Raw genomic sequence first — 24174 nt, forward strand, 5'->3', positions numbered from 1 at the left:
AGCTTTAGCAATACAAGTTTGCTACATGGAATTTGCTATCAGACTTGAGTTACTTACATACGCTGAGCAAAAGAATGTAGTTAAGCCCCAGGAACATTCTCTGCATCATCTTTGGCCAGACTGGGCTCCTGCTATACTAATCTGGTAGCTGCCACACTACTTGAAACTGGGCTGGGGAGGAGGAAGTGTAGATGCTGTGGTGACCTTCTATGCTCTTTGGCAGGCAGGAAAAGGATTTACTCCAGTTAATAATTTTAAAATTAATTATGATGTATACCTCACCTGCTTACTAAATGATTCAGTGAAGCTAAATAATAAAAGTGATAATCATAATAGTTTATAAAGCTATATACATGAGGTGAGCTTAGCTCTGAATCAGAATTACTGGGTACCATCAAATGACAGGGGTGCCTGTTCCCGTTTTGGAGATGAGGAAACCGGTATACAGAGAGGTTACACACTTTGCCCAAGGACACACAGCTGGTACATTATAGAGATGGAACTGAAGCCTGTCCCACCACATCCTCCTCTTCAAGTCCTCAGTTCTTAAAATAAATCAACTCTGCTGCTCAGGTCTTTTTCATTTATTTGAAGGAAACAACATTCTGGATTAATTTTAAGTAAAAGTACCCTAAAGGCAAACTGAATTTTCAGACTTGGACAGTTGATCTCGGATGGAGCTGTGGCATTTCCATTTTCTCCTGGTTGGGAGGAAGGCCATTCTCCATGCTCCTCTTTTCTTTTGATTTCCTGTTGGAAACTCTGTACCCTCCGTTCTTTTCAACATTCAAGCCAGATGCCAATTGTCTGAGTGAAGACACACTGCTTCTAAAATATACCAAGATGCCAAATGTATGTGTAATATTTGACCATATGTGAATATTCCAGTAAACTCCTGGGGACTTATGTTCCAGTGTCAGCACCGAATAACAGGAAGACTATAAATTCCATCAGCTAACCAGAAGACTCACATATGCCTCATATTTATAAATATCCAATAGATGTAATGCATTCTAAATTTGACTTCTTAGTACAATAGAGGTGTTGCCTGCTCTCTCCATGGAGGCAGTGGCAGCTTGCAAAGACAAAAAGCCATGGGATTTATTTCGGTTATTGCTGTCATTACTGATCATAGCAACTGGTTATTGTGAGAAACTTACAAGCAAAGAACATCCCTCAAGATGGATCCTGAACGAAAAGAAGAATGTGGAAGTGGTAAGCAACAGATATGATTAAAAAAAAAAAATCCAAGGCAGAACTATTAAGACAATCTGGGTAAGGAAAGGTTTCCTAAAGCTGGACAAGAGGAACTGAAGTCTGGACCCACAAGCAAAACATTTCAAAGGACACAATGTAGAGACTAGAATTTTGAGAAATGTCTCTTCTCACTCCCAGACCCCAGCCTCCGGAGATGCTGGCCTGACGTCATTTAGAGTTTAAAAAAATAAATGAAATAAACCACTTCAGAAACATTTATTATATGCAAAGAACTAGTGGGAGTTAGGTTGAAATAGGCCTTTGTCTTCACTCACTCACTACCTGGTAAGGGATCTCCACTGTGGCCACAGTACCCACCCAGGCAGGGTAGGAAGCAGGAAGCAGGAAAGGAGGCAGCATTTCTTTGGAGTGATGCAGCTGTGGCTGCCTGACTCTGAGCTAAAGGATCGGGCAAAAAGGGAGCTCTCTAGCCAGACTGCTCTCTTCTAGCAAGTGTGAATGGTGCTACTGGTAAGTGTAGTAGGAAACCTCATATATGTGCTAACCATTGTAATTCTTTTCCTCATTTGCTTTCAAAACAACCTGGAGGATACCATTCTTATTCCTAACATGCCTTGCAGGGAACTGAGGTTCAGAAAGTAAAATAAGTTGCCAAGTTCATAAAATTGTTGGGACATAAAATTGTTGATGCCATAGAAACTTGCATTTTCATTCTACAAAGCTGGGTGTGTCAAAGCTGTTTCCTAAAGAAGTTGTATTTTATGTTCCATATGTGCTGCATCCATTTCTGCCAAATCAAGCCCCTGCATCCTACAAAGACTTGGGCTCACTCTGTTTCCATCATAAACACTTCTTGGACCTATTGGCCTCTCTTTTCCATGTTGTACTTACAGCTGCCTCATTTATTTGACAATTGATCACGAACGGCCCCAATGCTAACTCTTGCTTATCACATGATATTGTTTAACATTTGAATCGTTCCTTTCAGACTGTAAACTCCTTCAATTTGTTTGGCTTGTCTTGGGGATTGCAAATAAGGCTTCCATAACACACACTACAGTGCATACTATGATCAATTTTTAAAATTTATTTGAATCAGTGTTTTTTATAAACCTACTGTTACTTAAAATAATACATATGCATTATCTAACAATTACTGTGAGTCACAAGTTGGGCATATGTTAACTGGGTACTCTGCATAATTTAAATTGAAGTGTCATCTGGGACTCAGTGCTCATCCATAGGCTTGAATGGTGATGGGTCTGCTTCTAGGTTCACTCAGTTTTCCCTCAGAAATAACTTCTGAGGAACCCACTTTCTTTTTTGGCTCTCAGATGGATCTTCTCTCAGTTTTGAGAGGCTAGTTCTTGTTTCTCACTGGCTCCTTTCCCAAATTGTTGTTTACTTCTTCAGAGTTAGTATGTGAGTATCTCGAGTTAGTCTCTTAGTAAAGATGGAGTCTTACATAATGTAACATAGTCATGAGTGTGACTTGGTTATAGTCTATTAGTTAAAAAACAAGGTAGCCCCACGAGGATGGGATTTACAAGGACTTGAACATGAGAGGATCCACTATAGAATACATCCACCCCATGAGTGAAAGGAAAAGCATAATTATGAGCCCTTTATCAAATTCATTTAGGAAATCAACATAGTGCTTGAAAAAGAATTCAGAAATCTGATTTGTTCTTGTTCTAACTAAATTATCACTGTTAATATTGAGGTGGCCATGGCCAAGTTCTGACTGGCAGGATTAGTGTTCAGGAATGTACTAACTAGGGATATGTCTCAAGGGAGCTAAATTACTATGAATAATTATCATCCCAAATGTATGGTTCACTCAAACGTAGCTCTTGCTGGAGCAGAGTTATAAGACCACCTGTCCAGGCATGGTCAGCAAAGACCTGAGCATATTAAGACTGGGTTTTGGTCAGTCTCTCAGGAAGAAAAGTTGGACAGGTCCAGATGGTTTATCAATACTTTAGTCTGGAAGGGAGAGAAATGGTTATGGGGGTCTCAACTACTGGCAGGTAGCTGAAGTGGAGCAATAGTTTTGAGGAAAGGATCATCATACAAGTGGGGTTGAAGTTAGATTGTTACTCAGTGGGACGGTTCCTGCTCACAGGACTAGTATTTGTCTACCTCTGTGGATGGGGGCTGCTGCTACTACTGTCTTGGTGGCGGCCTTCGTTGGAGAACTGAGAATTGTCTGGAAAAATGCAGGTTCTGATTCCACACTGACAAACTTGTGGGATACTATTTATAACTGTCTTTTGTTGTTCCATGAATAAAAGGTACATTTTCTTAATCATTTGAATAGAATTTCTTTTCTTGTGCATCTTCCTTTCTCTCCACCATAGTCAAGTACTGTAGTTTTCATTAAAATGTTTATATTTCCATCCAGTTATTCATAGTTTCATGAAAATCTAATGATAAAGATACAATCCTATCAATTGAAAAAAAAAATGGATTAGATAAGCTGTTCTTTTTTGCTTATTTATTATACAACTTCCTACGCCTTTTAAAGTAACACATGTTTTATGGGGTCTTTCTCCCATGACTCATTTTTGGAGCTGATCCGAGATGGAGTTATTCTCCAGACGTGGCACCATTGACCCGCATTTCAAATTATATTTTTTATTTATTTTTAAAAAGATATTTCATTCACAGAATCCCCACTGAGCTTTTTATTGTGGAAAATTAGGGTCTGTAAATCATCCCCCTCAGAAAACTATAAATTTTATACAATTGAAACATTCCATGGACTGAGCTTGGCACTTTGATGAAATCACTCCTTTGCTTCTCATAATTTATGAGCTTCCCAATTCTCCTCCCTCTACTCCATCATCACCTTGCCCTCCCAGCATGAATGGGTGGCGGGGGGCGAAGGAGTACCATGCTTTTACATTGCTCACTGGGGGTTATTGAGTATAATTTGTGAGCAAGTTTATATGAACCCACAATATTGCGACTTATCCAAAAGTATAAATAATAAAACTTCCCATTTTCTTCTGGCAGGCAGGAGGGATAGAGTTGATCCCACAGGAGGTAGGCCAGCAGCATGCCCTTGGGAAAAGCAAAGTCCCTGCAGCCAGATGACGTGGGACACAGACACAGGTGGCCTGTAGTTTCCAATGAGGCCAAGTGTTAGTTTCCTTACCTGTAGGTTCAGAAGGTTAAAATTAAAGTTCCATTCTGAGACTGTTGATTGAAGGTGATTCTTGGATATTGCTTCTTTTAAAGAGTGATTAGGAGAAACAAAAGACTATATCAAAGGTTTGATGTAAGTTTTGGTTGATTGACCATCAATTTTTAGGGGAAAGGAATGAAGACACTAAGAACAAAGCACAGAAGTTGTAAAGAATACAGCACTTGTGGTTCTCGTGAGCCAGGTTTGTGTGGGGCTCTGAGGTCTTGGAAACCAGGGCCTGTGTCTTATTTAAGTTGGAAACCCACACTACTAGGACAGAACCTGATCCCTAGTCTCTAATAAAGCCTTTGAATGAATATAGACAATCCTAAGGTATTTTTTTAAAAGATTTATTTATATATGCATATAGAACTGGGGTGCAGGCCAGAGGTGCAGGTGTGGTGAGAGGACTCCCAGAGACAGAGTGGGGAGCAGAACAGGCAGATGACGAAGTACACTGCTGAGGGGAGCAGCAGTTGGGTCAGGAGAGGTCTGCCGCGCCATGTGGGTCACCTCCAGAGTTGGTGATCAAACTCGCACTGAAGCAGCTGGTTCATTTGCAGTGCTGTGTCCTAACCCGCTGCACTACCAGGGAGGGCCCCGAAGGTATTTTTTTTTTTTTTAAAGATTTATTTGTGTATACAGAACTGGGGTACAGGCCAGAGGCTCAGGGGCGGTGAGAGGCTTCACCAGAGACAGAGTGGGGAACAGAACAGGCAGATGGACAAAATACACTGCTGAGGGGAGCAGCCGGTGGGTCAGGAGAGGTCTGCCACACCATGTGGTCACCTCCGGGGCAGGCAGGAATTGAACTCATGCAGAAGTGGCTTTAGATTCTCAGTGCAGTGCTTTAACCCGCTGCGCCACCAGGGAGGGCCCCCGAAGGTATTTTATCTGCATAAATTCAACTGCCTGGAATATCATCAGGCCATAAGAGGTGCTCCATATGGATTTGTTGAATTTCTTACAAACTGGCTACTAACCTTTGTTGGGATGTTGAAGTTTCTGTGTCCTTTCCCAGTACTGATGAAGTCTTTATTTTCTATGATAGCAATCTTCTCACTGACCCTCCAGATAGGTCTAAGAAGTTGCTAGCTTGATGGCATGGCTAGTAACAGACTTAGAAAGAATTTTGCTGCTGGAGAAAAAAACCAGAATTAGAAGATAGGGATAAGTACTGCAAAGTGACAGCTTGTGCTTTGCAGTGAGACTTGGGCTCACAACTAAAAGCACTGTGACCTTGGGCGGAATATTTGCCCTGTTCAGTTCCACTCTGTCTTTAGAATGGGAACTAATAATTATACTTATCTCAGGGTGGAAGAGAGGATTCAAAGAGGTCATCTATGTCAAGTGCTTAGTCCAGGTCTGGCAGATAGTAAGTAGACAATAAATATTTTAGCTGTAATATGTTTTTAACTAATAATGGTTGTATTGGTGCATAAATTAGTAATTGTTAGTTTTTACCTTTGTGTTAAAATTCAGATTTTGTTGTGGAAATAGAACTATTGTCCTATTTAAAATGCATTACAGTTTCAACTCAACCATTTCTTTAACTCTTCAGAATGTATTTGAGACCCTTGCATTAAAAAAAAAAAAAAAAAGAGTATCACTGATACTTACTAAAATAACCTTACTATTTTACTTGGAGATTGTTACTGGATTTCTGATTACTCTGAAACAGTTTTTGTAATTTGAGATTTTTAGGAAAGATGAGAATATAGTGCCATATAAATAGTGTCTGGTACCTTTTTTTTCCTACAAGATGGAAAATTTTCCTTTATGACAGCTATCAGTTATGACTTTTCCTGCACACAATCATAATATACTACTCTTCAAAAAAGAATTTTACGAGGGTCAGAATGTTAATAGTCTGAAATACTTGAGAAGATCAAGTTAAAGTCAGTTTCTTTTTCTTTGACTTGCTTCTAGTTTATACCCTGACAAGGTATAAACTAGAATATGTGTGTTGGAACTTTTAGCGCTTACAAATTAAAAATGTAAGTAAGCAATGGGTCTTGGGGTGACAGACCTAAAATGATGGCCACCTAGCCCTTGCTGGTAAAATGCAGCTCACTTAATGACATTTCAATCTTAAATCACCTCACTGCAGGCGAGTTTGCAGCTCGGGGGTACACAAAAACATTCCTTCAGGACCACTGAAAAAGGCTGAATAAGCAAAGTATTCTGTGTGACAACACTCAGAATATCAAAGGGGCAGTTCAGGTACACGTGTTATTGCCCGTGGCTCCGGGCCTAATAACCTTTTCCTCATAGAGAGATTCCCTAGACAGAAAACAAATCTCTTTCCAAGTTAGAGAACTTTATCAGATTTATCTCTCATTGTCAGATCAGCATGCAGGAAACAAATGAAGTCTGCAGCATGATTCAAATTAGAAGGAGAACAATTTACAGTGCTCACTGGCTTCTCGTAAACCTTATTAATGTTTGGCATAGGATGCCAAGGACTCATAAAGAATCGTCCTGCTGAACATTTATGTCTGCTTAGTCTCTTATTATATGGCTTCAACACACTTAAATAATGGCAGCCGGAGCATCTCGTGAGCAGGAAATGAGAAAGTTACACATGTTTTTGTCTCATAATCAAATATTCTTCTCTATCTTTTTAAAGTCTCCCCCTGGGAGGCAAAGTACTGTTTTTTTGGGTTTCGTTTTTCCTTTAGCTGTTGCCTGTAATTTCCACTTTGTTTTAGATTTGTCACAGCCCTAAAATGGAATTAAGTTGCTTATTTATGCTCATGTCTTTTATTATTTTGGATTTGGGCATTTCTTAGTTCAGTCATGGCTATACAACTGCCTGAATTCCCATTCGCTTTTGAATTACAGCTCTTCGTGTCCTAACGATGTGAACACATTATGGATAGTGTCAATTTATTTATTTGAGTTAAGTGTTCTTGTTTCTCTAAGGTTTCACTATATTTGCCCTAATAGGACTAATAGGTAACATTTGTCAAATACTTACTATGTGGCAGGCGCCTTACATTTTTATTTTATTTAATCATCATGACAACCTTATGAAGTAAGTGCTATTATCGCCTTCATTTTAGAGGTGAAAAAAATAGTTGCCCTGGGAAACACTGCTACCAAACAGAAGAGACAGGAATTGTATCCTAAGTCTGCTTTTAACCACTGCTCAGCATGTACCCTCTAACATTAATGTACAGCTCACTCACAGTGGTGCCTTAGAATACATAGGCCAGAAAAGATAGGAGAAAGGATGTTAAATATGGAAAGAGAGTAATAGAGTTTACCAACATGGGAACTGAGAGACTCTTAGATACACAATTGTCTCCTATCAAATTCTGTGAATTGGTTTCTCAGGTGCTTTGTTAACAGGCAAAATTGGGGGGGAAGGGGTGGCATTCAGGACATTTGATAACTAGACAAGGACAGTTCCTGTTGAGGATTTCAGATTTTGTACAGTTCTTTATTTTGAAATAATATTAGGTTCTCAAAAAATTTACAAGAAACCTATATCTATTTAGCCAGAGCTCCCCAATTATTTTATTTTGTGCCATTTCCTCTCTGTATGGATACTTAATTATTAGTTGGTGAAGTATTGAGGAATGAGTTGCAGACACAATAGTCCTTTCTTTAAAATTTGTTGTGTTTTCTTAAAAATAAACAAATCATTTTTTTTCTTAATTTATTTTTATTTCATTTATCACTATATTCAGGAAATTAATAGTCATTCAACAATAGCACCTAATGTAAAAAATTTTATTTACATTTTACCTGTGTCCTTAGCTCAATATTTGGGAGGTGGTAATCAGAAACTAGTTTGGGATTCCATGTTTATCATGTCTTTTTTCATTTTGCCTTTTTTTTTTAATGGAGTACAGGTCAGCTGCTTTGCAGATTATCAGTGTGAGCATGTCTGATGTGTCTGCAGGTTTGAAGTTACATTATGGGCAGGGAAAACTCTGAAGTCATATTGTCCTTTTCTTGCTGCATCATGTCAGGAGGCAGATGATGCTAACTTGTCCCACTACTGGTGATAGTAACAAGTTACTCTACTGTGAAGCAATAAATTTTCAATGGATTAAATTTAAAATTTGATTTAGAGTCTAATTTTTTGAGAACTTGATTCAAATCAGGTCCATCATCTATGCAACTTTGAGTATTTTGAAAAAACTATCTTCCTGCTCCGTCAGTCTTTAGGCCTCTCTGTGGACAGTGATAATTCAACCGAGATAATCCCTTAGGGAGAATTAACCTAGAACCTCTCTCCACACCAGAATCTGTTTGTATGTAGGAAAAGATCTTGGTATTCGGTGAAACTTGAATGAGATCAATGAAATATTTACATGTTTTAATAAAATATGATTTTTATTATAGATTCTTAATGGGTGAGCAGAGCTATTTTTAGAACAATTGCTTTCAGGCTGGGAACGGAGAGTGTAGTCACATTATGTTTGTTCTGTTCTTAGATAAAGAAGTAGTAGATGGTCTCGCCTCTTCTTTGGAGGCCCAACACATTGCAACAAAATCAGGTTAAGTGAAAAGAGCTTATCCATGAACTGCACTTTCCCTTTGGACTGAAGAAAGCTCAGCTTGACAAAATATATCATCTCCAACAATAGGCAATAAGAGGAGCTGCTTGTGAACTCTGATGATTACATTAAATGATGGAAGGTGTATGGCACCTGTGTGTGTGTGTGTGTGTGTGTGTGTAGCACCAGTACATGTATACATATCTGGGGGAAGTGGGGAGAGGAAGTTTGGGTGGTGCAGACAGAGAAGAAAATAAGAAAAGATAGGTTAGTTCCTGGTGAGAATGGGCTTCTGCACTGAGCAGATGCATGCTTAGGTGGGACTCAGCTTAGGGGGATATTTCAGAAGGTTATATAATTAGAATATAAGGCCAGCTCTTGGCTATTACCAAATATGAATTAAAGGAGGCTTCCATGAGTGAAGATAGAAAACTGGTGAAATTTTTCATCTAGAGGCTGGTCTGGTCTTTGAGATTACAGAGAAGAACTGGAGAATTCTAGCTGGGGAGAACCGAGGATCTGTGGATAAACCTGTCAACATGACCAGCCTGTGCTGATAAGCATGTGAGACTCCCAGACGGGACTGGTGCAGCCAGCCTGACAGTTCTGCCCCATGCACCTGAGTAGTGAAACCTTACTCTGGGGGGTTGTGGATTTTTTAATTTTATGAAATTTTTCTTTCAATGTTGTTCTTCAATTATATATCACTTGTGCATGTCAGGTAGTGCTGAGAAACACACAGCATGATTTGTCCTACGTTCCATGTCCTTCCAAGAAATACTATAAAATGGGAAATATGGTCTCACTGTCATACCTCTAAGCAGGTGAAAATGGAAGGAGAGAAACAATGCCCAGTGACATATATGTTATCAAAGAACTGTGCTGGAATAAAATTATTTTAGAACACAATTGCTTTTATGATCCATCCTTGCCCTCGATTATTCTGTCCCTGTCAACTTCTTGTCTTTTCCTATAACATTTCCTATTTGTTTAGTGTGAGCAATGTTCCTAAAAAGCATAGCAATGAACTGAACACTTCTACAGTGAGGCAGGATGGAAACTTTTTTTTTTTATCTTTTTTTGAAAACTTTTTTATGGTAACAGAAACCACAAAAACACATACGTGTGTAAGCTTGTGCATACTTGTATGAGTATAAAGTTGTTTTTGGGTCAAAGCTTTGCAAATCTCATGCAACTGGGAAAATGAAGTGTTCCGTTTTGATCACATTGCTATTTGAGTCTGTTGTCATCGTGACTTAACCTTTATTGCATATCTGTAGTCCCCTGGACAGATCCTGGAATTAGATGTCAACTCTGCTTAGTAGATTTATGCTTGAAATTAAATAACAAAGCCACAAAATGGAAAGAAGATAATACTTCCAAAAGAGAAGCACTGAATAATGCCTTCCCAGAAAAGTAGGTAAGGAGTAAATGAGTTTGGCCCAGGCAGTTAGGAATGAAGGAAGTGTGAGGACATTTAAATGCCTAGCTAAGGGTGGTTTGCAGCCATTTCCAAGAACTCTGGAAGGGAGCATGGAGGCTGTATGATCTAATGCTTTAGTCCTTGCCTGCCACAGCTCAGACCCCACGGGGAGGAATGTTGATGAGGAGACTCCTTGTCTTGGATAATAACAAGCTGCCTTCTCTGTGGCAAATTTTCAGGTGGAAGTCTTACTCTAGCCCTTGCATAACCAATGCCATAAATGATGGACTCCTCAAGTTTCCAGGGAAACACTGAGAAGATACTTTTTAGAGGAGGTAAGCTCATTTAAAAATAAAGATATAATTTCCTAGACTAAGTGGTTTCCCCTTAACATTTGCCTGAAACCATCTCCCTTTTTCTACCTCAGACACCCCTTATACTTTTTAATACTATACATCTCTTAATAACAAAAGTAAACTGCATGTTATTTATGGAAACTGCATAATGTTAACTTTGCTAATTACATTGTGGCTCACTTTCCCAGGGCCAGATCACCTCCTGCTTGTTTCCAACTGCTGTGGCTGCCATGTGTTTAAGAGTTAGACAGAAATAATAAGCTGCAGGTTTCCAAGTAATCACGTGTTATTCTGTGGCTCACATGGGGAATTTGCCATCTGGATTTGAAGGGCACATCATCCCAAGACTTAGCGGAGGGAGAAGGGCTTTGCCCATCACCTACCTATGTAACCATCAGGGAAATTTCAAATGGCATTTTAGAGTCCAAAAAACCTGAGTTCAAACACCCAGCACAGCCAGTTTGGGAATATGTGAAGTCTTTAGCACATAAGTTCTCTGCTTCTTTGAAATCTGTATATAAATTGGGGATAAATGAGACTTAATTTCTGTCTCAGATGAGGTGATAATGGTGGTGTTTTGCTTTGAGTTGTTAATAAATAATTGTTTTAGTTTGTTTGTGCCATTTCTCAATGCTAAGCTCCTGAGAACAAAGTTGAGAAGGCATCCAAGATGGCCTCCATACAAAGCTTGCTCAAAATCCAGAATAAATAGCTCAAACTGGGCTATATTCTTTAAGGGGATTTGCAGTGCAATGGTTAATATTTGCCCAGTGTTAATTAACTCTTCCCCCATCTCTCCTTGGTGATTTATCTGATGCTACCACCTGTATATATTGGAGACCTGGGCTATTTGTTCAGAAATGCAAGTCTCTGGACCCCAGAACCAAGCTTCAACAAACAGTTAAATCAGTCAGCATTTCTTACAGATCTCTACTAGGAATGGCAAGAGTGTCTCGGTCCCTTTAGACCTGTGGAATAATTCCTGTGGTTGCATCAAATCCTAGGGTCTTTGGATCTATAAATTTTTTCTGTCTCTTCTTCTTTTTTTTTTTTTTCCAAGGGCTTTCTATTTGAATGCTGTTTCACCTCAGTCAGATCCGTTCTGACAAAGTGGAGATAGAAACTTCCCCCAACCGACAGATCTTGGCTAGATGCCAGTCAAGAGTTCCTCCAGGATATTTTGGCTGTGGGATAAGTTACAGATAGCTGGTCTTACTATCCATGACAATCATTTGTTGTAGTAATAATAACAATCTCAGGGTACATAATGACTTGACTAAAAAAAGTGAACTTTATTAGTTATTCCACATTTCTGTTTGATTGATGGCAATTCTGTCTAGACTCTATTTCTTGGCATTCTTTCATCTGTCACTTCTACCACAAATATTCTACTGATGTTTAGCTGCTGCCTTTGCTCTACTGCACTGTCTTTCTTACACCCACTGACTTTTATTTTTTTAATATAAGAGTTTATTTTTACAACATTTTTTTCCTTTTTCCATCTCAGTTGTAATCCCTGTGGGCTTCGATCACCAAATCACCCGTGTGCCATTACCATAGTCCAGTGCACTTCCCCTCACACCCCCATTTTTGATCCCATTCCCCACTCAACCCCCCGTAAAATGTCTCTGGTATATAGTTGTTCATTATTATTATTTTTTTCCCCCTGGTCCTTTAAGCTCCTGCCATGAGTGAAGCCATCAGCATTTTTCTTTTTCTTCCTGGCTTATTTCACCAAGCATGATCCCTTCCAGTACCATCCATGCTGCTACAAAAGGCATGTGTTTATCTATTTTGATTGCTGAGTAATATTCCATTGTGTATATGTACCACATCTTTTTAATCCAGTCATCACTTACACCCACTGACTTTTATTGTGATTTTTTACTAAACCAGAGGTTTAATATCCATCTCAGGTATATGAAAGCAACTGAGTCTCCTTTGAATAAGTATCTCCTCTTGTCTTTTGTTTTTCCTATGTCTGCAGTAACCCAGATCTATCTAGTATATTCTAATTGAACTTAGATCCTATCCTGATCAGGTTGTAGGCAACTAACTGAACACAAAGAGATGAAGCCTCCTCCTTGCTCTTTAGGAACTCATAATACATTTGGGAAGTTTGACATTTAAGCAAACAATCAGGATACAATGTGCTAGTGTATAAATAAAGTGACTTTTGAAAGGTGATGTTGCCTCCTTATGGACCTGAAACAAACTTTAGAATTTGTAAACACTATATATGTGTTTAGCTAGGCAGTTCAATACATTTATAGGATCCTCTTTCACTTCTAGTGTCTTTATTTTGATAGCAAATTGCATGGTTTTGCTACTCATAAATCAAGGGCCAGTACATAGTCTAGCCCAATTTTGGGAGAATTACATTCCTATTTATCAAGAATTGTTGAATGGGATCAGGCTCCTGACTAATTACTTATGCATACCAGAACTGGGGTACAGGCCAGAGGTACAGGAGGTGAGAGACCCACCAGAGACAGAGTGGGGAGCAGGACAGGCAGATCCACTGAAATACTCTGCTGAGCAGCAGATGAGATCCATCATGTGGGTCATTTCACTGGCTGAGGACCCAACTCAAGCTGCAGAGGCTGCAGATAGATTCATAGTGCTGTGCTTTATCATGTTGCTTCACCATGGAGAGCCCAGTCTTCTGACTTTTCCCCTCCTCTTTTGACTAACAGTAATACTTGATCAAGTAATACTTGATTTTTTTTCAGATTATAGCACTTTAGGTGGAAATCCTTTCCCCCAGCCCCTTGGTGTTTTATAATAGGTAGACTTAAGAATGACATGAGTTTCTGAAAGACCTATGATGCTCTGCCTTAACTTAGTGGGTGCTAGGGAGAATTGGTTGCAATTCTTTCTCATAGTTTAGCTTTAGTGTGAAGGTGAAAGCCAGTATTGGTCCTGGAGAAATCTGGATAATCTGAATTCTGTGTGATTCCCAAAAGGAAACTTCAAATTCTGTCACATATATGAGAGAGTGCATTGATTCTGTAGTCAAACAAGGTTCATTTATTCACTCATTCACTTACGCATCCATCCACCAAGTGAATAAGTTCCATGCTGATTGAATGCTGACTGTGTGCCAGGCAGTCTACCAGAGTGATTATTTATACACTGCTACCTCTATGGAATTTAGAGAGTGGAACCTCTAAAAGTAATTTTATTTTATCTACCTATTTCTGTCTTCTCTCTAGGTCCAAATGCCAAGGTGGCATTATTTCTTGGGAAGGTGTTAGAAGTGAAGACTCTCAGGCCTACCACAGACCTTACCCCAGAATATGCATTTTCATAAGCCCCATGGGTAACCTGAATAGGTCCAGTGAGGGGTCTGGATTACACTTTGAATAGAAAAGGGGCATGGGCCAGTGATTTCAAATTGTGGATTTCAATCCACCAGTGACTCATGAAATTAATATAGGAGGGTCATGACTAGCATACTGAAAGCAATTTTTAAATAGAATCAAAGAGAAGTAAAACAATGAGTATATTCCATGCATGGTGTTTCATGAAACTTGTATCAACCTACAAACACATACATATACGTACGCATATAAGTACACAGAGAGAGGAATATATACTGAGCCCTAATGAAAATGTATTTAATATAGGCCTTAGCCTCATACATTTTGAAAATTATTGTTTTAGATAAGCTTACCTAGGCATAGAATGAAGCTTTAGAGTTGACTAGGCTAGAGTAGAGACCTCACATCAGCGGGAGTCTATTAACATTAGAACCATCTAGAGCCCTAGAGGGGAATCCCAGGACAAAGTAGAACTCTGTGATGGTGCCAATTTGTGTGATGATTGCGTCATTGAATTCCATGGTTAGTTGCATTAGTCATTTGACAGGAGGTGTTTGCCTCACTCAGCCGTCTGGACAGCGCGTCCCTTGAAGGCACATTTGCTATGCTTACAGGCTAACACAGAACCTGTCCCATAGCAGAAGTTTGCATGGTGTGCTGTGATTTTTCACACTGCTTACGCAACTTATTTCTTGTACTACCCAACATCAGTTGAAGACATTTTTGCCTTTTCCATATTTACTCATCTTTTTTTTTCTAGTGCCCAATTCAACACTCAAATGATACTAGCTATTCAGTCAATTCATCAATTCAGTAAATATTTTCTCTGTTATGCAGAAAGGTCTTTTATGTCATCTGTGCTATTTCTTTTAGAAAGCACACAGAACAGTCTAGATAAGTAACCAGTCTGTGAAAAACATACTCCCCTCTGGCCTACATGGTATCACAGTTGCATAAATAGGTATAAGATGGAAATAAGTCACTCATGGCACCTAGTTGTACATGTTCCTACTTTCCATTTCTCTTAAGTTTTGGTTTCTTTCTTACAATTTGTATTTACCCCTGTCTCCAAGCATTTCTTGCTTTTCACATTTCTTTCATAAACGGTGCCCTGATTCACTCAGGGTCTGTAATAACATGACCTACATATCCACCTTTCATCGCTTTTCAGGCAGGCATCAGTTTACCCAGGCTGCCACCAGGGTGTACTCCTAGTGGCGTGCCCCCTCTCCCTGTGGAGCCCAGAGGCAGGCCTGCACTTCAGTGGTTGCTAGTGGCCGGCAGCAGTACATTGCCTGTACTTCTCCACATTGGCTGGACAGTATAATCACTGCAGGTCGTTTCATATTTCCCATACCCAGTTTGCACTTCTAAGCCATGAAGTCAATCTCTAGGGATAGGATGTTGACGTTAGCAGTTTTTCAGCTTCCCAAGTGACTCCAGTGCATGCTTTTTTTTTTTTTTAAAGATTTATTTATTTATGCATACAGAACTGGAGTACAAGCCAGAGGTGCAGGGGCAGTGAGAGACTTCACTAGAGATAGAGTGGGCAGCAGAACAGGCAGACTGACGAAGTACACTGCTGAGGGGAGCAGTGGGTCAGGAGAGATCTGCTGCACCGTGTGAATCACCTCCAGGAATCGGGATCAAACTCACACTGAAGCAGCCACTGCTCTCGTGCAGTGCTGTGTTCCAACTTGTTGTGCCATCAGGGAGGGCTCTCTAGTGCATGTTTAATGAAGATTGAGATCAACTGTTTAGGCAGAGAATGCAGCCACTTGCTATTAAAATTTTAGGAAGTGTCTTTAGCCCTTAAAATTATATTTGTATCTCTTGTAGTCCATATTAGTCCTTCTAGAACCTGACAATATTTACATTGCTCTTTGAGATCAAGCAGTTCAAATGTGTATGTAACCCAACAGGGAAAAATCCTTACATCATTACTTGACCTGTGCTGGTTATTGAGCTATTGTGTTAGCTTTGAAGACAGGGTCTGTGTTCCACAGTGATTCTGGGACTGGGTCTCTCTGAGCAATGTTTCTTAGTCACCTTGCTTCTGGGCAGCTGCAGGTTGGGGGTGGGGTGTTGCTGGGGCGGGTTTTGTATGGTTGGCATGGCCTTGGGTGGGGGTGTGGAAGAGGTATTAGAGGAAGACAGCAAACCATTGGAGAGAAGAGGGACTTGCTCTCTCCAGACAGCTTCCTGTCCTCATCTGTCTCCTCAGCAATGGCATTTCACCCTGTAGAGACAGGAGGGACTAGTTTCCAGTTTCTCTGATTATTTCCAGGATCACTCTCACTCTGCACCCCTTAAAGAGGTCCCAGCCATCATCAGAGGTGTCCCAGCTCATGGGGTTCCTCCTTTAAGATTCTAGGTTGTCATAATCCCCTGGGGTTATCAGCTGTGTTTTTTCCTAAAGAAACAAAACCAAAAAATGTCCAACATTTGTTTAACCAGTTTCCTATATTAAATTATGGTGTGGAAATACTTGTTCTTTTCTTCCCTGACTGACTGACTCTGACACTATCTTACTTCAAATTAGTCTTTAAATGATCTAGTCTAATCAGCAGGAATCTGCAACAAGATGAACCTTTGTGGTAGGCAGAGTCTCACATAGCTTGTCTGTTTGGAGCAACTGTTCTTGGAACAACTAGAAATTTTCCCAGAGGCCAAAGACTGAGGAGAGGATGCTAGAATGAAGAGAAGGGATGCAAGTATACCTGGTACAAACCTTCATAATTTTACTAAGCCTGTCTTCGCTGAAAAACTGGGAGAATGGATCTGAGATAAGTGATAAGCAAAAAAGAATCCATAGTAATCCACAGTGACATTTATTAATAATGCAACCTCTGGTCTCCATCCCCTTACCTTGCCATTTTATACATTTTTTGTGTGTGATCTTGTCCTTAATTATAGGGTAGTGCAATCTGTCCATTTCTCGTGGGTGTAGGATTCACTGCTCCTGATGCCATTAGTGGTGTCTGAGGTCATCCTGTGTGTATGGTGTATAGTAAACCCAGGTGGATATAAGTCTCATCAAGACTGCAATTTCAGTTCTGCTTTCTCATATTTATCTCCTTTGTTCAGCAGTATTTAAATTCTAAAAATACAGGAGTTTTAGCTGAGGCAAGTAACCCTATTGAACCTAATATACTTTATGAATTACTTTTTTATAAGCAAATACTTGATGCACATACCATTATGAGTGGAGTTTGGTCATTGGTGAGGAAGAGTTAAGTTCACACATACATTCTCATTCTTTTTCACTGACACTTCACTGCTACTAACTCCCTTCTTGGAATTATTCTTGGAATTATTTTGTATTAAAAGTGAAAAGATGTTAGTCATCACTTGTTTGCAACATGCAGGATCTGTGATGACCCACTAACCTAGAGATTCAACCTCAATCCTTGATTCAAATTGTTACATCAAAAAAGCTGGCAGTTCTCAGTGCTATCATGCTTTTACCACTGTGGTCTGAATTCGATCCCCAATCAGGGAGCTGACCCACATAGCACAGCAGACCTCTCCTGTCACCCCTGCTGTGCCCCTCAGCAGTGTGTTTCAGTAAATGCACCTGTTGTTCTCCCCACTCTGTCTTTTCCTCTCATGCCCTGCGCCTCTGGCTTCACCCCAATTCTTCTATGCACAAACAAACAAACAAACCTTTTACAAAATTAGTAAGGTGGGCTTTGGGGCAGGGTGGGGGGGGTTGCTTGTCAGTCACAGAAACTAAATATTAAATCTCTGACTTAATACGTTACAACAAATGCACCAACTTCCAAGAGTATATATTAGAAATTTTATAATCTTTGTGAAGAAATGGTATTATTATTAGCATTTTCAGGGAGATTTAGAAAACTCTGGATGTTCTCTGAGTTCTGCATCTCCTGGTCTCCAGTGAGATATTTATTTCTTGCTTTTGGTACTTCTTATGAGCTATTGAAAAAATTCAGTTTTGTCATCTGGAATTGGCAGAGCAAATACTTCATTGTTCCTAATTCAAAGAATCTCATCTTCCTTTTCTATGATGACTCTGTTTCTGTGGGATTGGCATTCTCCATGGTATTAGGATGACATTTTGTACCTTCTTTATAGAAGGAATCACTTCCTGTTTATTACTGAAAATGCCTTCTTTAATATGTGAGCACCATCACCCATTTTCTTGCACCTTCAATTAGTAATTAGTCTATATTGCGAATATCACTTTGTTCACTCTTAATTGATTTATATTAGTTTGAGAGCACTAGAGAGAGCTAGATCTTCATTGGAACTTTCATCCTGACTCATAACTATTCAATAGGATACAGGGTCCATGCTAAATGTTGCCCCACTGTTTGGGAAAATAAAGCAACACAAATAGCAATGATAGTTAAACTTTCAAAACATGTCACTAGAAAGCAGTGAAAGAGAAAGCCCACTGAAAATGGAAACAGGAAATGTACCTTCTTGTCAGAGCATGACCACTTATTAACTGTGACCCATGTCATGCCAAACTCTCTGAAACTTAGTTTCCTATTCTGTAATGCAAAATGTAACTTATCATATACATTTTGTCCACCTAACTTATCAAATACATTTTGTCCACCTCGTCAATGACGAACTCTTAAGAGCCTGGAAGTTCCCCAACTCTTTTGTTCAGGTTGACTTTCTGGAAAAGTGCTTTATTCTCAGAGGATTTGATTATTGAGTTATCTTTATATTCTGCTGCTGTCAGTAGATTTACCATAAATGTTTCCTGCGAGTCTCCTCTTGAAGAGACTCAGGCCCCAGTTAAGTTCATCCCAATTAAAAATAGAACCCTGAGATGCAGCAGCTGTAGCACCTCTTAAACCTCTTCAAATAACATTGAGCGACTAAGTGCCTGCTACTGTGGAGATAGTGCCCACAAATACAGCAGCAGGCGCTCTCAGGAAACGATAACACTCTAAGTGGCTGTCGGTCCTTAGTAATTTCTAATAGTTCAGGGGATGTTACCTTATCTTCTAAGAGTTCTAGAAGTTCTCAGGGGAGGGGGAAATCGCATATTTTTAACTAAAAAAAAAAAAAGTCCTCTTTCCCATAACAAAATCCTCCAAATAATATGAACAAGAAGTGATGAGCAGTCATAGTGAAATTCTGTCATTTGGATGGAATAGAGCAGTAATGATGTTGGTGTCTACCAAGTTTTGGGTAAAGGAATGATCAAGTGGTTCCATTTAGAAGATGAGCATTGGTTCCTAGGGAGATAGAAGAATTTTCTTCCTTTCTTCCTACTTATGAAATGACTAGCTTTCAAATATATGGGTGAATTTTCTTTTGGAGTATTTTCTTCTTAAAAAATTAAAAAAATATTTATTTGCTATACATACAGAACTGGGGTACAGGCCAGAGGTGTGGGGGTGAGAGGATTCATCAGAGACAGTGGGGAGCAGAATAGGCAAATTGACTGAAACACACTGCTGAGGGGAGCAGTGGGTGGGTCAGGAGAGGTCTGCCATGCCATGTGGGTCACCCTCCTGACCGGGTATCAAACTCATGCTGCAGTGGCTGTGATAGCTTCACAATGCAGTGCTTTAACCTATTGTAGCACCAGGGAGGGCCCTGTAGTGGGGTATTTTCTGACTTTATTACTTATTTTCTTTCAGTTTGTTAAGGATTCAAAAACAAACTTATCTTCTCTTTGTAACAGAAATTCTATTAAGTAACCAAATGGAAAAACTACATAAGGCCTTTTATTTATAAGAAGCTCAGGGAAAGATCTTTATCATGTTTCAGCAGCTATTCACTATGGAGACATTTATTTTCCCCTTTCTTGAAGTTAAACTGCATGTATTACTATTCATCAATAAGCAAAATGATAAGTATTTCGGCTGTCAAATCTCAAATCTCTTTTTTATAAACATTTCCTAGGTTGGTAGGATTTTTATATACTTTCCCAAAGGGCTGAGTTGATAGATATAGACTTTTGCATTATTTTCACACAGCTCTGGTTCCTAATCTCTGGGTCAAAATATGCACCACTAACTTCTTCCTACATTTGCCTTTGTGAACCTTCTAAAAGGTAGAATCCTTTCTGATGAGATTCAGCACAGTCATTAGTCACTCGGTAAATGCGAACATGATGCCATTTACAAAGAAAGTTCCCCAGACAGGCTTATCTTTCATTAGGTCCAGTTTTCTGTAAAACCTCATGGTTGTCAATATGGTATAACTTGAGAAATTTTGAATCTTTGTCTCAAGTATTTTTCCTGTGGAGCCCTACATTTTCACTAATTGTGTATTATCCTTTTGAGTTAAATCTTTCTCAGGTCATTCTCTTTAAAATAATGGTCATAGCTATGGGAAAGATTTTGATAATCAAAGGTTTTGAATTTTAAGAGACTTTCTCCTTTGACAAAAAATAAGAGGAAACTAGCTGGTTAGCAGGGAAAGGGGGTTGAGAGAAGAAAACAGTGTCCAGAGTGGAAGATGAAGTGCCAGCGTGCCAGGGAGACAGCCTGGCTCTCTGGTCATACTCCCGGGTTTATGAGTGAGGATTCAATAGGCCTGTGCATTGTATTAGCCTTGGGATGTAGTATTCCCATTAGCATCCAACTGGGTATAAATTAAGAACATCTTTTAGGAGAAACAAGTTGGAAATATTCAGCCAGGGGGTAAAGAAAATTCATATATGTGGAATCAATAACTTAAATTGCAGGAGTCTAAAATAGTAATCAGCAGTGAGCAAGTCTGGACCTAAAGATGTTCACTGGGATATAATTTATATTTGTTAAAACAATGGAACAAACCTAATGTTTAATAATAGAAGAATGAATGTAAGGCAGTGAATTTATGCTATAAAAGTTACTAAAACAGTATGCAAAATAATGATTTCAAGCATATACATACATATATACAGAGAGAGGAGAGAATTTTAATTAATGGCTATCCAGAAATGGTTGTTATTTTTCTTTAATCATTTTTGTATTTTCCATTTTTTAAAAAGATTTATTTTTGCATGCAGATCTGGGGTACAAGCAAGAGGTGCCGGGGCAGTGAGAGGATTCACCAGAGGTAGCAGGTAGCAGAACAGGCAGATAATCGAAGTACACTGCTGAGGGGAGCTGCAGTCAGGAGGGTCAGGAGAGGTCTGCCGCACCATGTGGATCACCTCTGGGGCAGGCAGGGATCAAACTCATGCAGAAGTGGTTTTAGCTTCTTAGTGCTGTGCTTTAACCCGCTGCGCCACCAGGGAGGGCCTGTATTTTCCTTTTTTTCTCCCCCGTTCAGAAACAAAAAAAAGTTGTTAAAATTTTATCCAAGAACAACTGTTTGTATCAGAGTTATTAAAGTAAAATATGGGTGTCCTCTAAGGAGGTTGATTGTTGCTGTATAGCCATTTATTGGTGATAAAGGTTTGCAGACTTCCTATGCATGAGTCCCTCACGCTCAAAGACTGTGTTTCGATGTCAAGATTCTTGGATAGGATGAATTTGGCACCTGATATTTTAGGTGGTATTGTAGCTTTCTATGGCCAAGTTAGAGATAAAAATAAGTTAGATAGAGTTTTGTGTAGAGAGGTGTTTTCTAAGTCTTTTTCTTAGGAATGGACAATAGCAGAAACATACAAGAAGCAGAGAAAGCCCTGCACTAAGTCTCTCCCAGCCCAAATATGTATCAGTCGCACCCGTTCACTGGCTATGAACCTGGCCCATCAAACGAAGTTTGTTTTGCTTTCCATGTTTCACACTTACCTGACATGCCTGAGTGGGGTCTGGTCGCACTAACTTGGTGCCACTTGGTACTCTCTTCTCCATCTGGATTACATTTTATGCTTATCTCCCCTCATGCCCCATTAGGAGGAAGCTGCTCTGTGAAGTCTCTACTGTTGCCACAATGAGTGTGATCTCCTTTGAACCTCCATGGCACACATGGTATTTTTACATTAACTTACTATTATTGCATTGCCAATTTCTTAAGCACAACGGCTGCTATGCTTTTATCCTGCATGCCTTGCCTGGATTGGAACTTCAAGTAAAACTTGCCAGGTTGAGTTTATTAGTGAATCAGGTGTTACCTCCCTCTCTTCAAGCATATGATGCCCACCTAGCATCTATGAACAATCACTACACTAAATTTTTAAAAATTTCTCCACAAGGTTGCTCTCTTTCTAGAGTAAACTACTGTGAATGAAACACCTGGGACACAGAGCATTGAACTCTTCATGATTTAAGTTGCCATGTTTTGTTTAACTTCAGTGGGGTGGAAGACCACTGTAGACTTCACAGGTAGAACTGAATTTGAACTTGACCTAGACCTTTATTTGCAGAGGGATTCTGGATCAGTGATTTAGCTTCTCCATGCCTCAGTTTCCTCATTTGTAATGTGGAATTAATTAATGACTGTCTCTTAACATTGTTGTGAGGATTATATGAAATGATGTATGAAAGCACTTAGCAGTGTCTGGCTAACAGATTTAGGTTTCTGTGCTCATGAGGACAGAGAATCCATCATGTCTGTGCAATTTATGCCCTTTTGGAAAGTAGGGCTAAGCCCCAGACTTTTCAGGGCAGTATTTACTTTATTTTGGGGTTTGTGACCCTAAAAATATCCTGAAATCACTAATGTATCTGTGTATCACAACCCCCACCATCTAGTTCCTTTGAGAATGTTGAGGGACTATTAAGCTGAAAGAGTGAGTAAATTACTACTACACAAGCCTGTTTATACTATATAATCTATAGATCTTTTACATTTTCAAAGCAGGAGAGTTTAGTTAGCTCTGGAGCTAAGCTGCTTGCGTTAAAATCCTGATGCTGTATGTAACTCTCAGTTTCTGAAAGAGGTTTGTATGTTTAACATGGAATAATGTAAATAATGATAATGCTAATAAAACAACAATACCATGTAGAGCTGCTTGGATGATACAGTTAGTTTATGTCTGCTAAGTACTTTGAACAGTGCCTGGCACATAGTACGTATTTAATGAAAACTTGAGCAACTCCCAATAAATCGATTTAAAAAGTAGATACCTTCGAGGACCCTGTTGATCCAAGTGTGACAATAAAGGACACTTAGTGCCGTCTTTGGGGAGAGAAAGGGGTATTTACTTGGAGACTTGTGCCTTGCAGGCGTTTGGATTTATTAACAGCACTAGTCAAGGAACACAATGCCCCGAATAGGCTACCAGACACACATGAGATAAGGGAAGACTAGAGAGTATCTGCAGACTTGAACACTCTGAGCAACACACTAGGAAGGGGATTGCTCTGCCTCAAATCTTGTTCTTTGAATTTAACACCATTATTTTTTTCCCTTCAGATGGCCCTGACCAAATAAACAAAATACAAACTTTCTGATAATGAAATGTCTTTATTTTCCTACCTCAGTTCACAACATGAATATTTAATGCAATAGAAATGAAGTGCAACAAAAATAACTTTGGAGTCCTTGAAAAATACAGCTGTCACCAAAGCAGGTGGTGAGGCAGAAGGGGAAGTGGAAGGTCATAGGATACCATATTGGCCCCAGGCTTTGGTGGGGGGTGTTGAGGCATGAAGTTGGACTCCTCCAATTATATAGTATTAAAATTACTGGAAAATTAATAAAATTTGACTAAAAAAAGAATTATAGCATTATGCATGAGTAGACAATCAAATAACTATACTGTGATATTAAAGTAAAGGGAATGTGTGATTTGCTCCAATATCATGGCTAAGTTATTTTGACATTTCAGGGACCGTCTTCTTCTACATATATACAAAAATCTTCACTTTCAGATACTGAATCGCCTAGAAAAAAATCTCTTATGTTCCATCTCATCTTTTGTCTTTCCTTTGAGTTTTTTTAAACTTAATCTTATAATCCTTTGACTGAAGTTTTGAATCTATCATTTAACAGATTTAGTTAGCTCTTTTCATTTTTCTCTGGTCCCCACACTGTTACCTCCCAGTCTCTTATTTTATATGCTTTGTTTGTTTCTGCATTTGGAATTAGGAGTTTTCATAATATAGGTAAGACAATAAAAGGTATAGGCAATGAGCATCCCAGTCTATCAGTAAAGGAGTAAATCATGTTTCTCACAGGAGAAGGGCCCCCAAACACCTGAATCTTAGTTCTTTTCTCATGGTTCAAATCATTCCTCTGGAGAGGAATTTGACACCTTCTGGCAGGTATCAGGTTGGAGGCCAGT

This window comes from Condylura cristata, unplaced genomic scaffold, assembly GCF_000260355.1.
Source record: "Condylura cristata isolate star-nosed mole 26May11 unplaced genomic scaffold, ConCri1.0 scaffold00001, whole genome shotgun sequence".
Taxonomy (NCBI): Eukaryota; Metazoa; Chordata; class Mammalia; order Eulipotyphla; family Talpidae; genus Condylura; species Condylura cristata.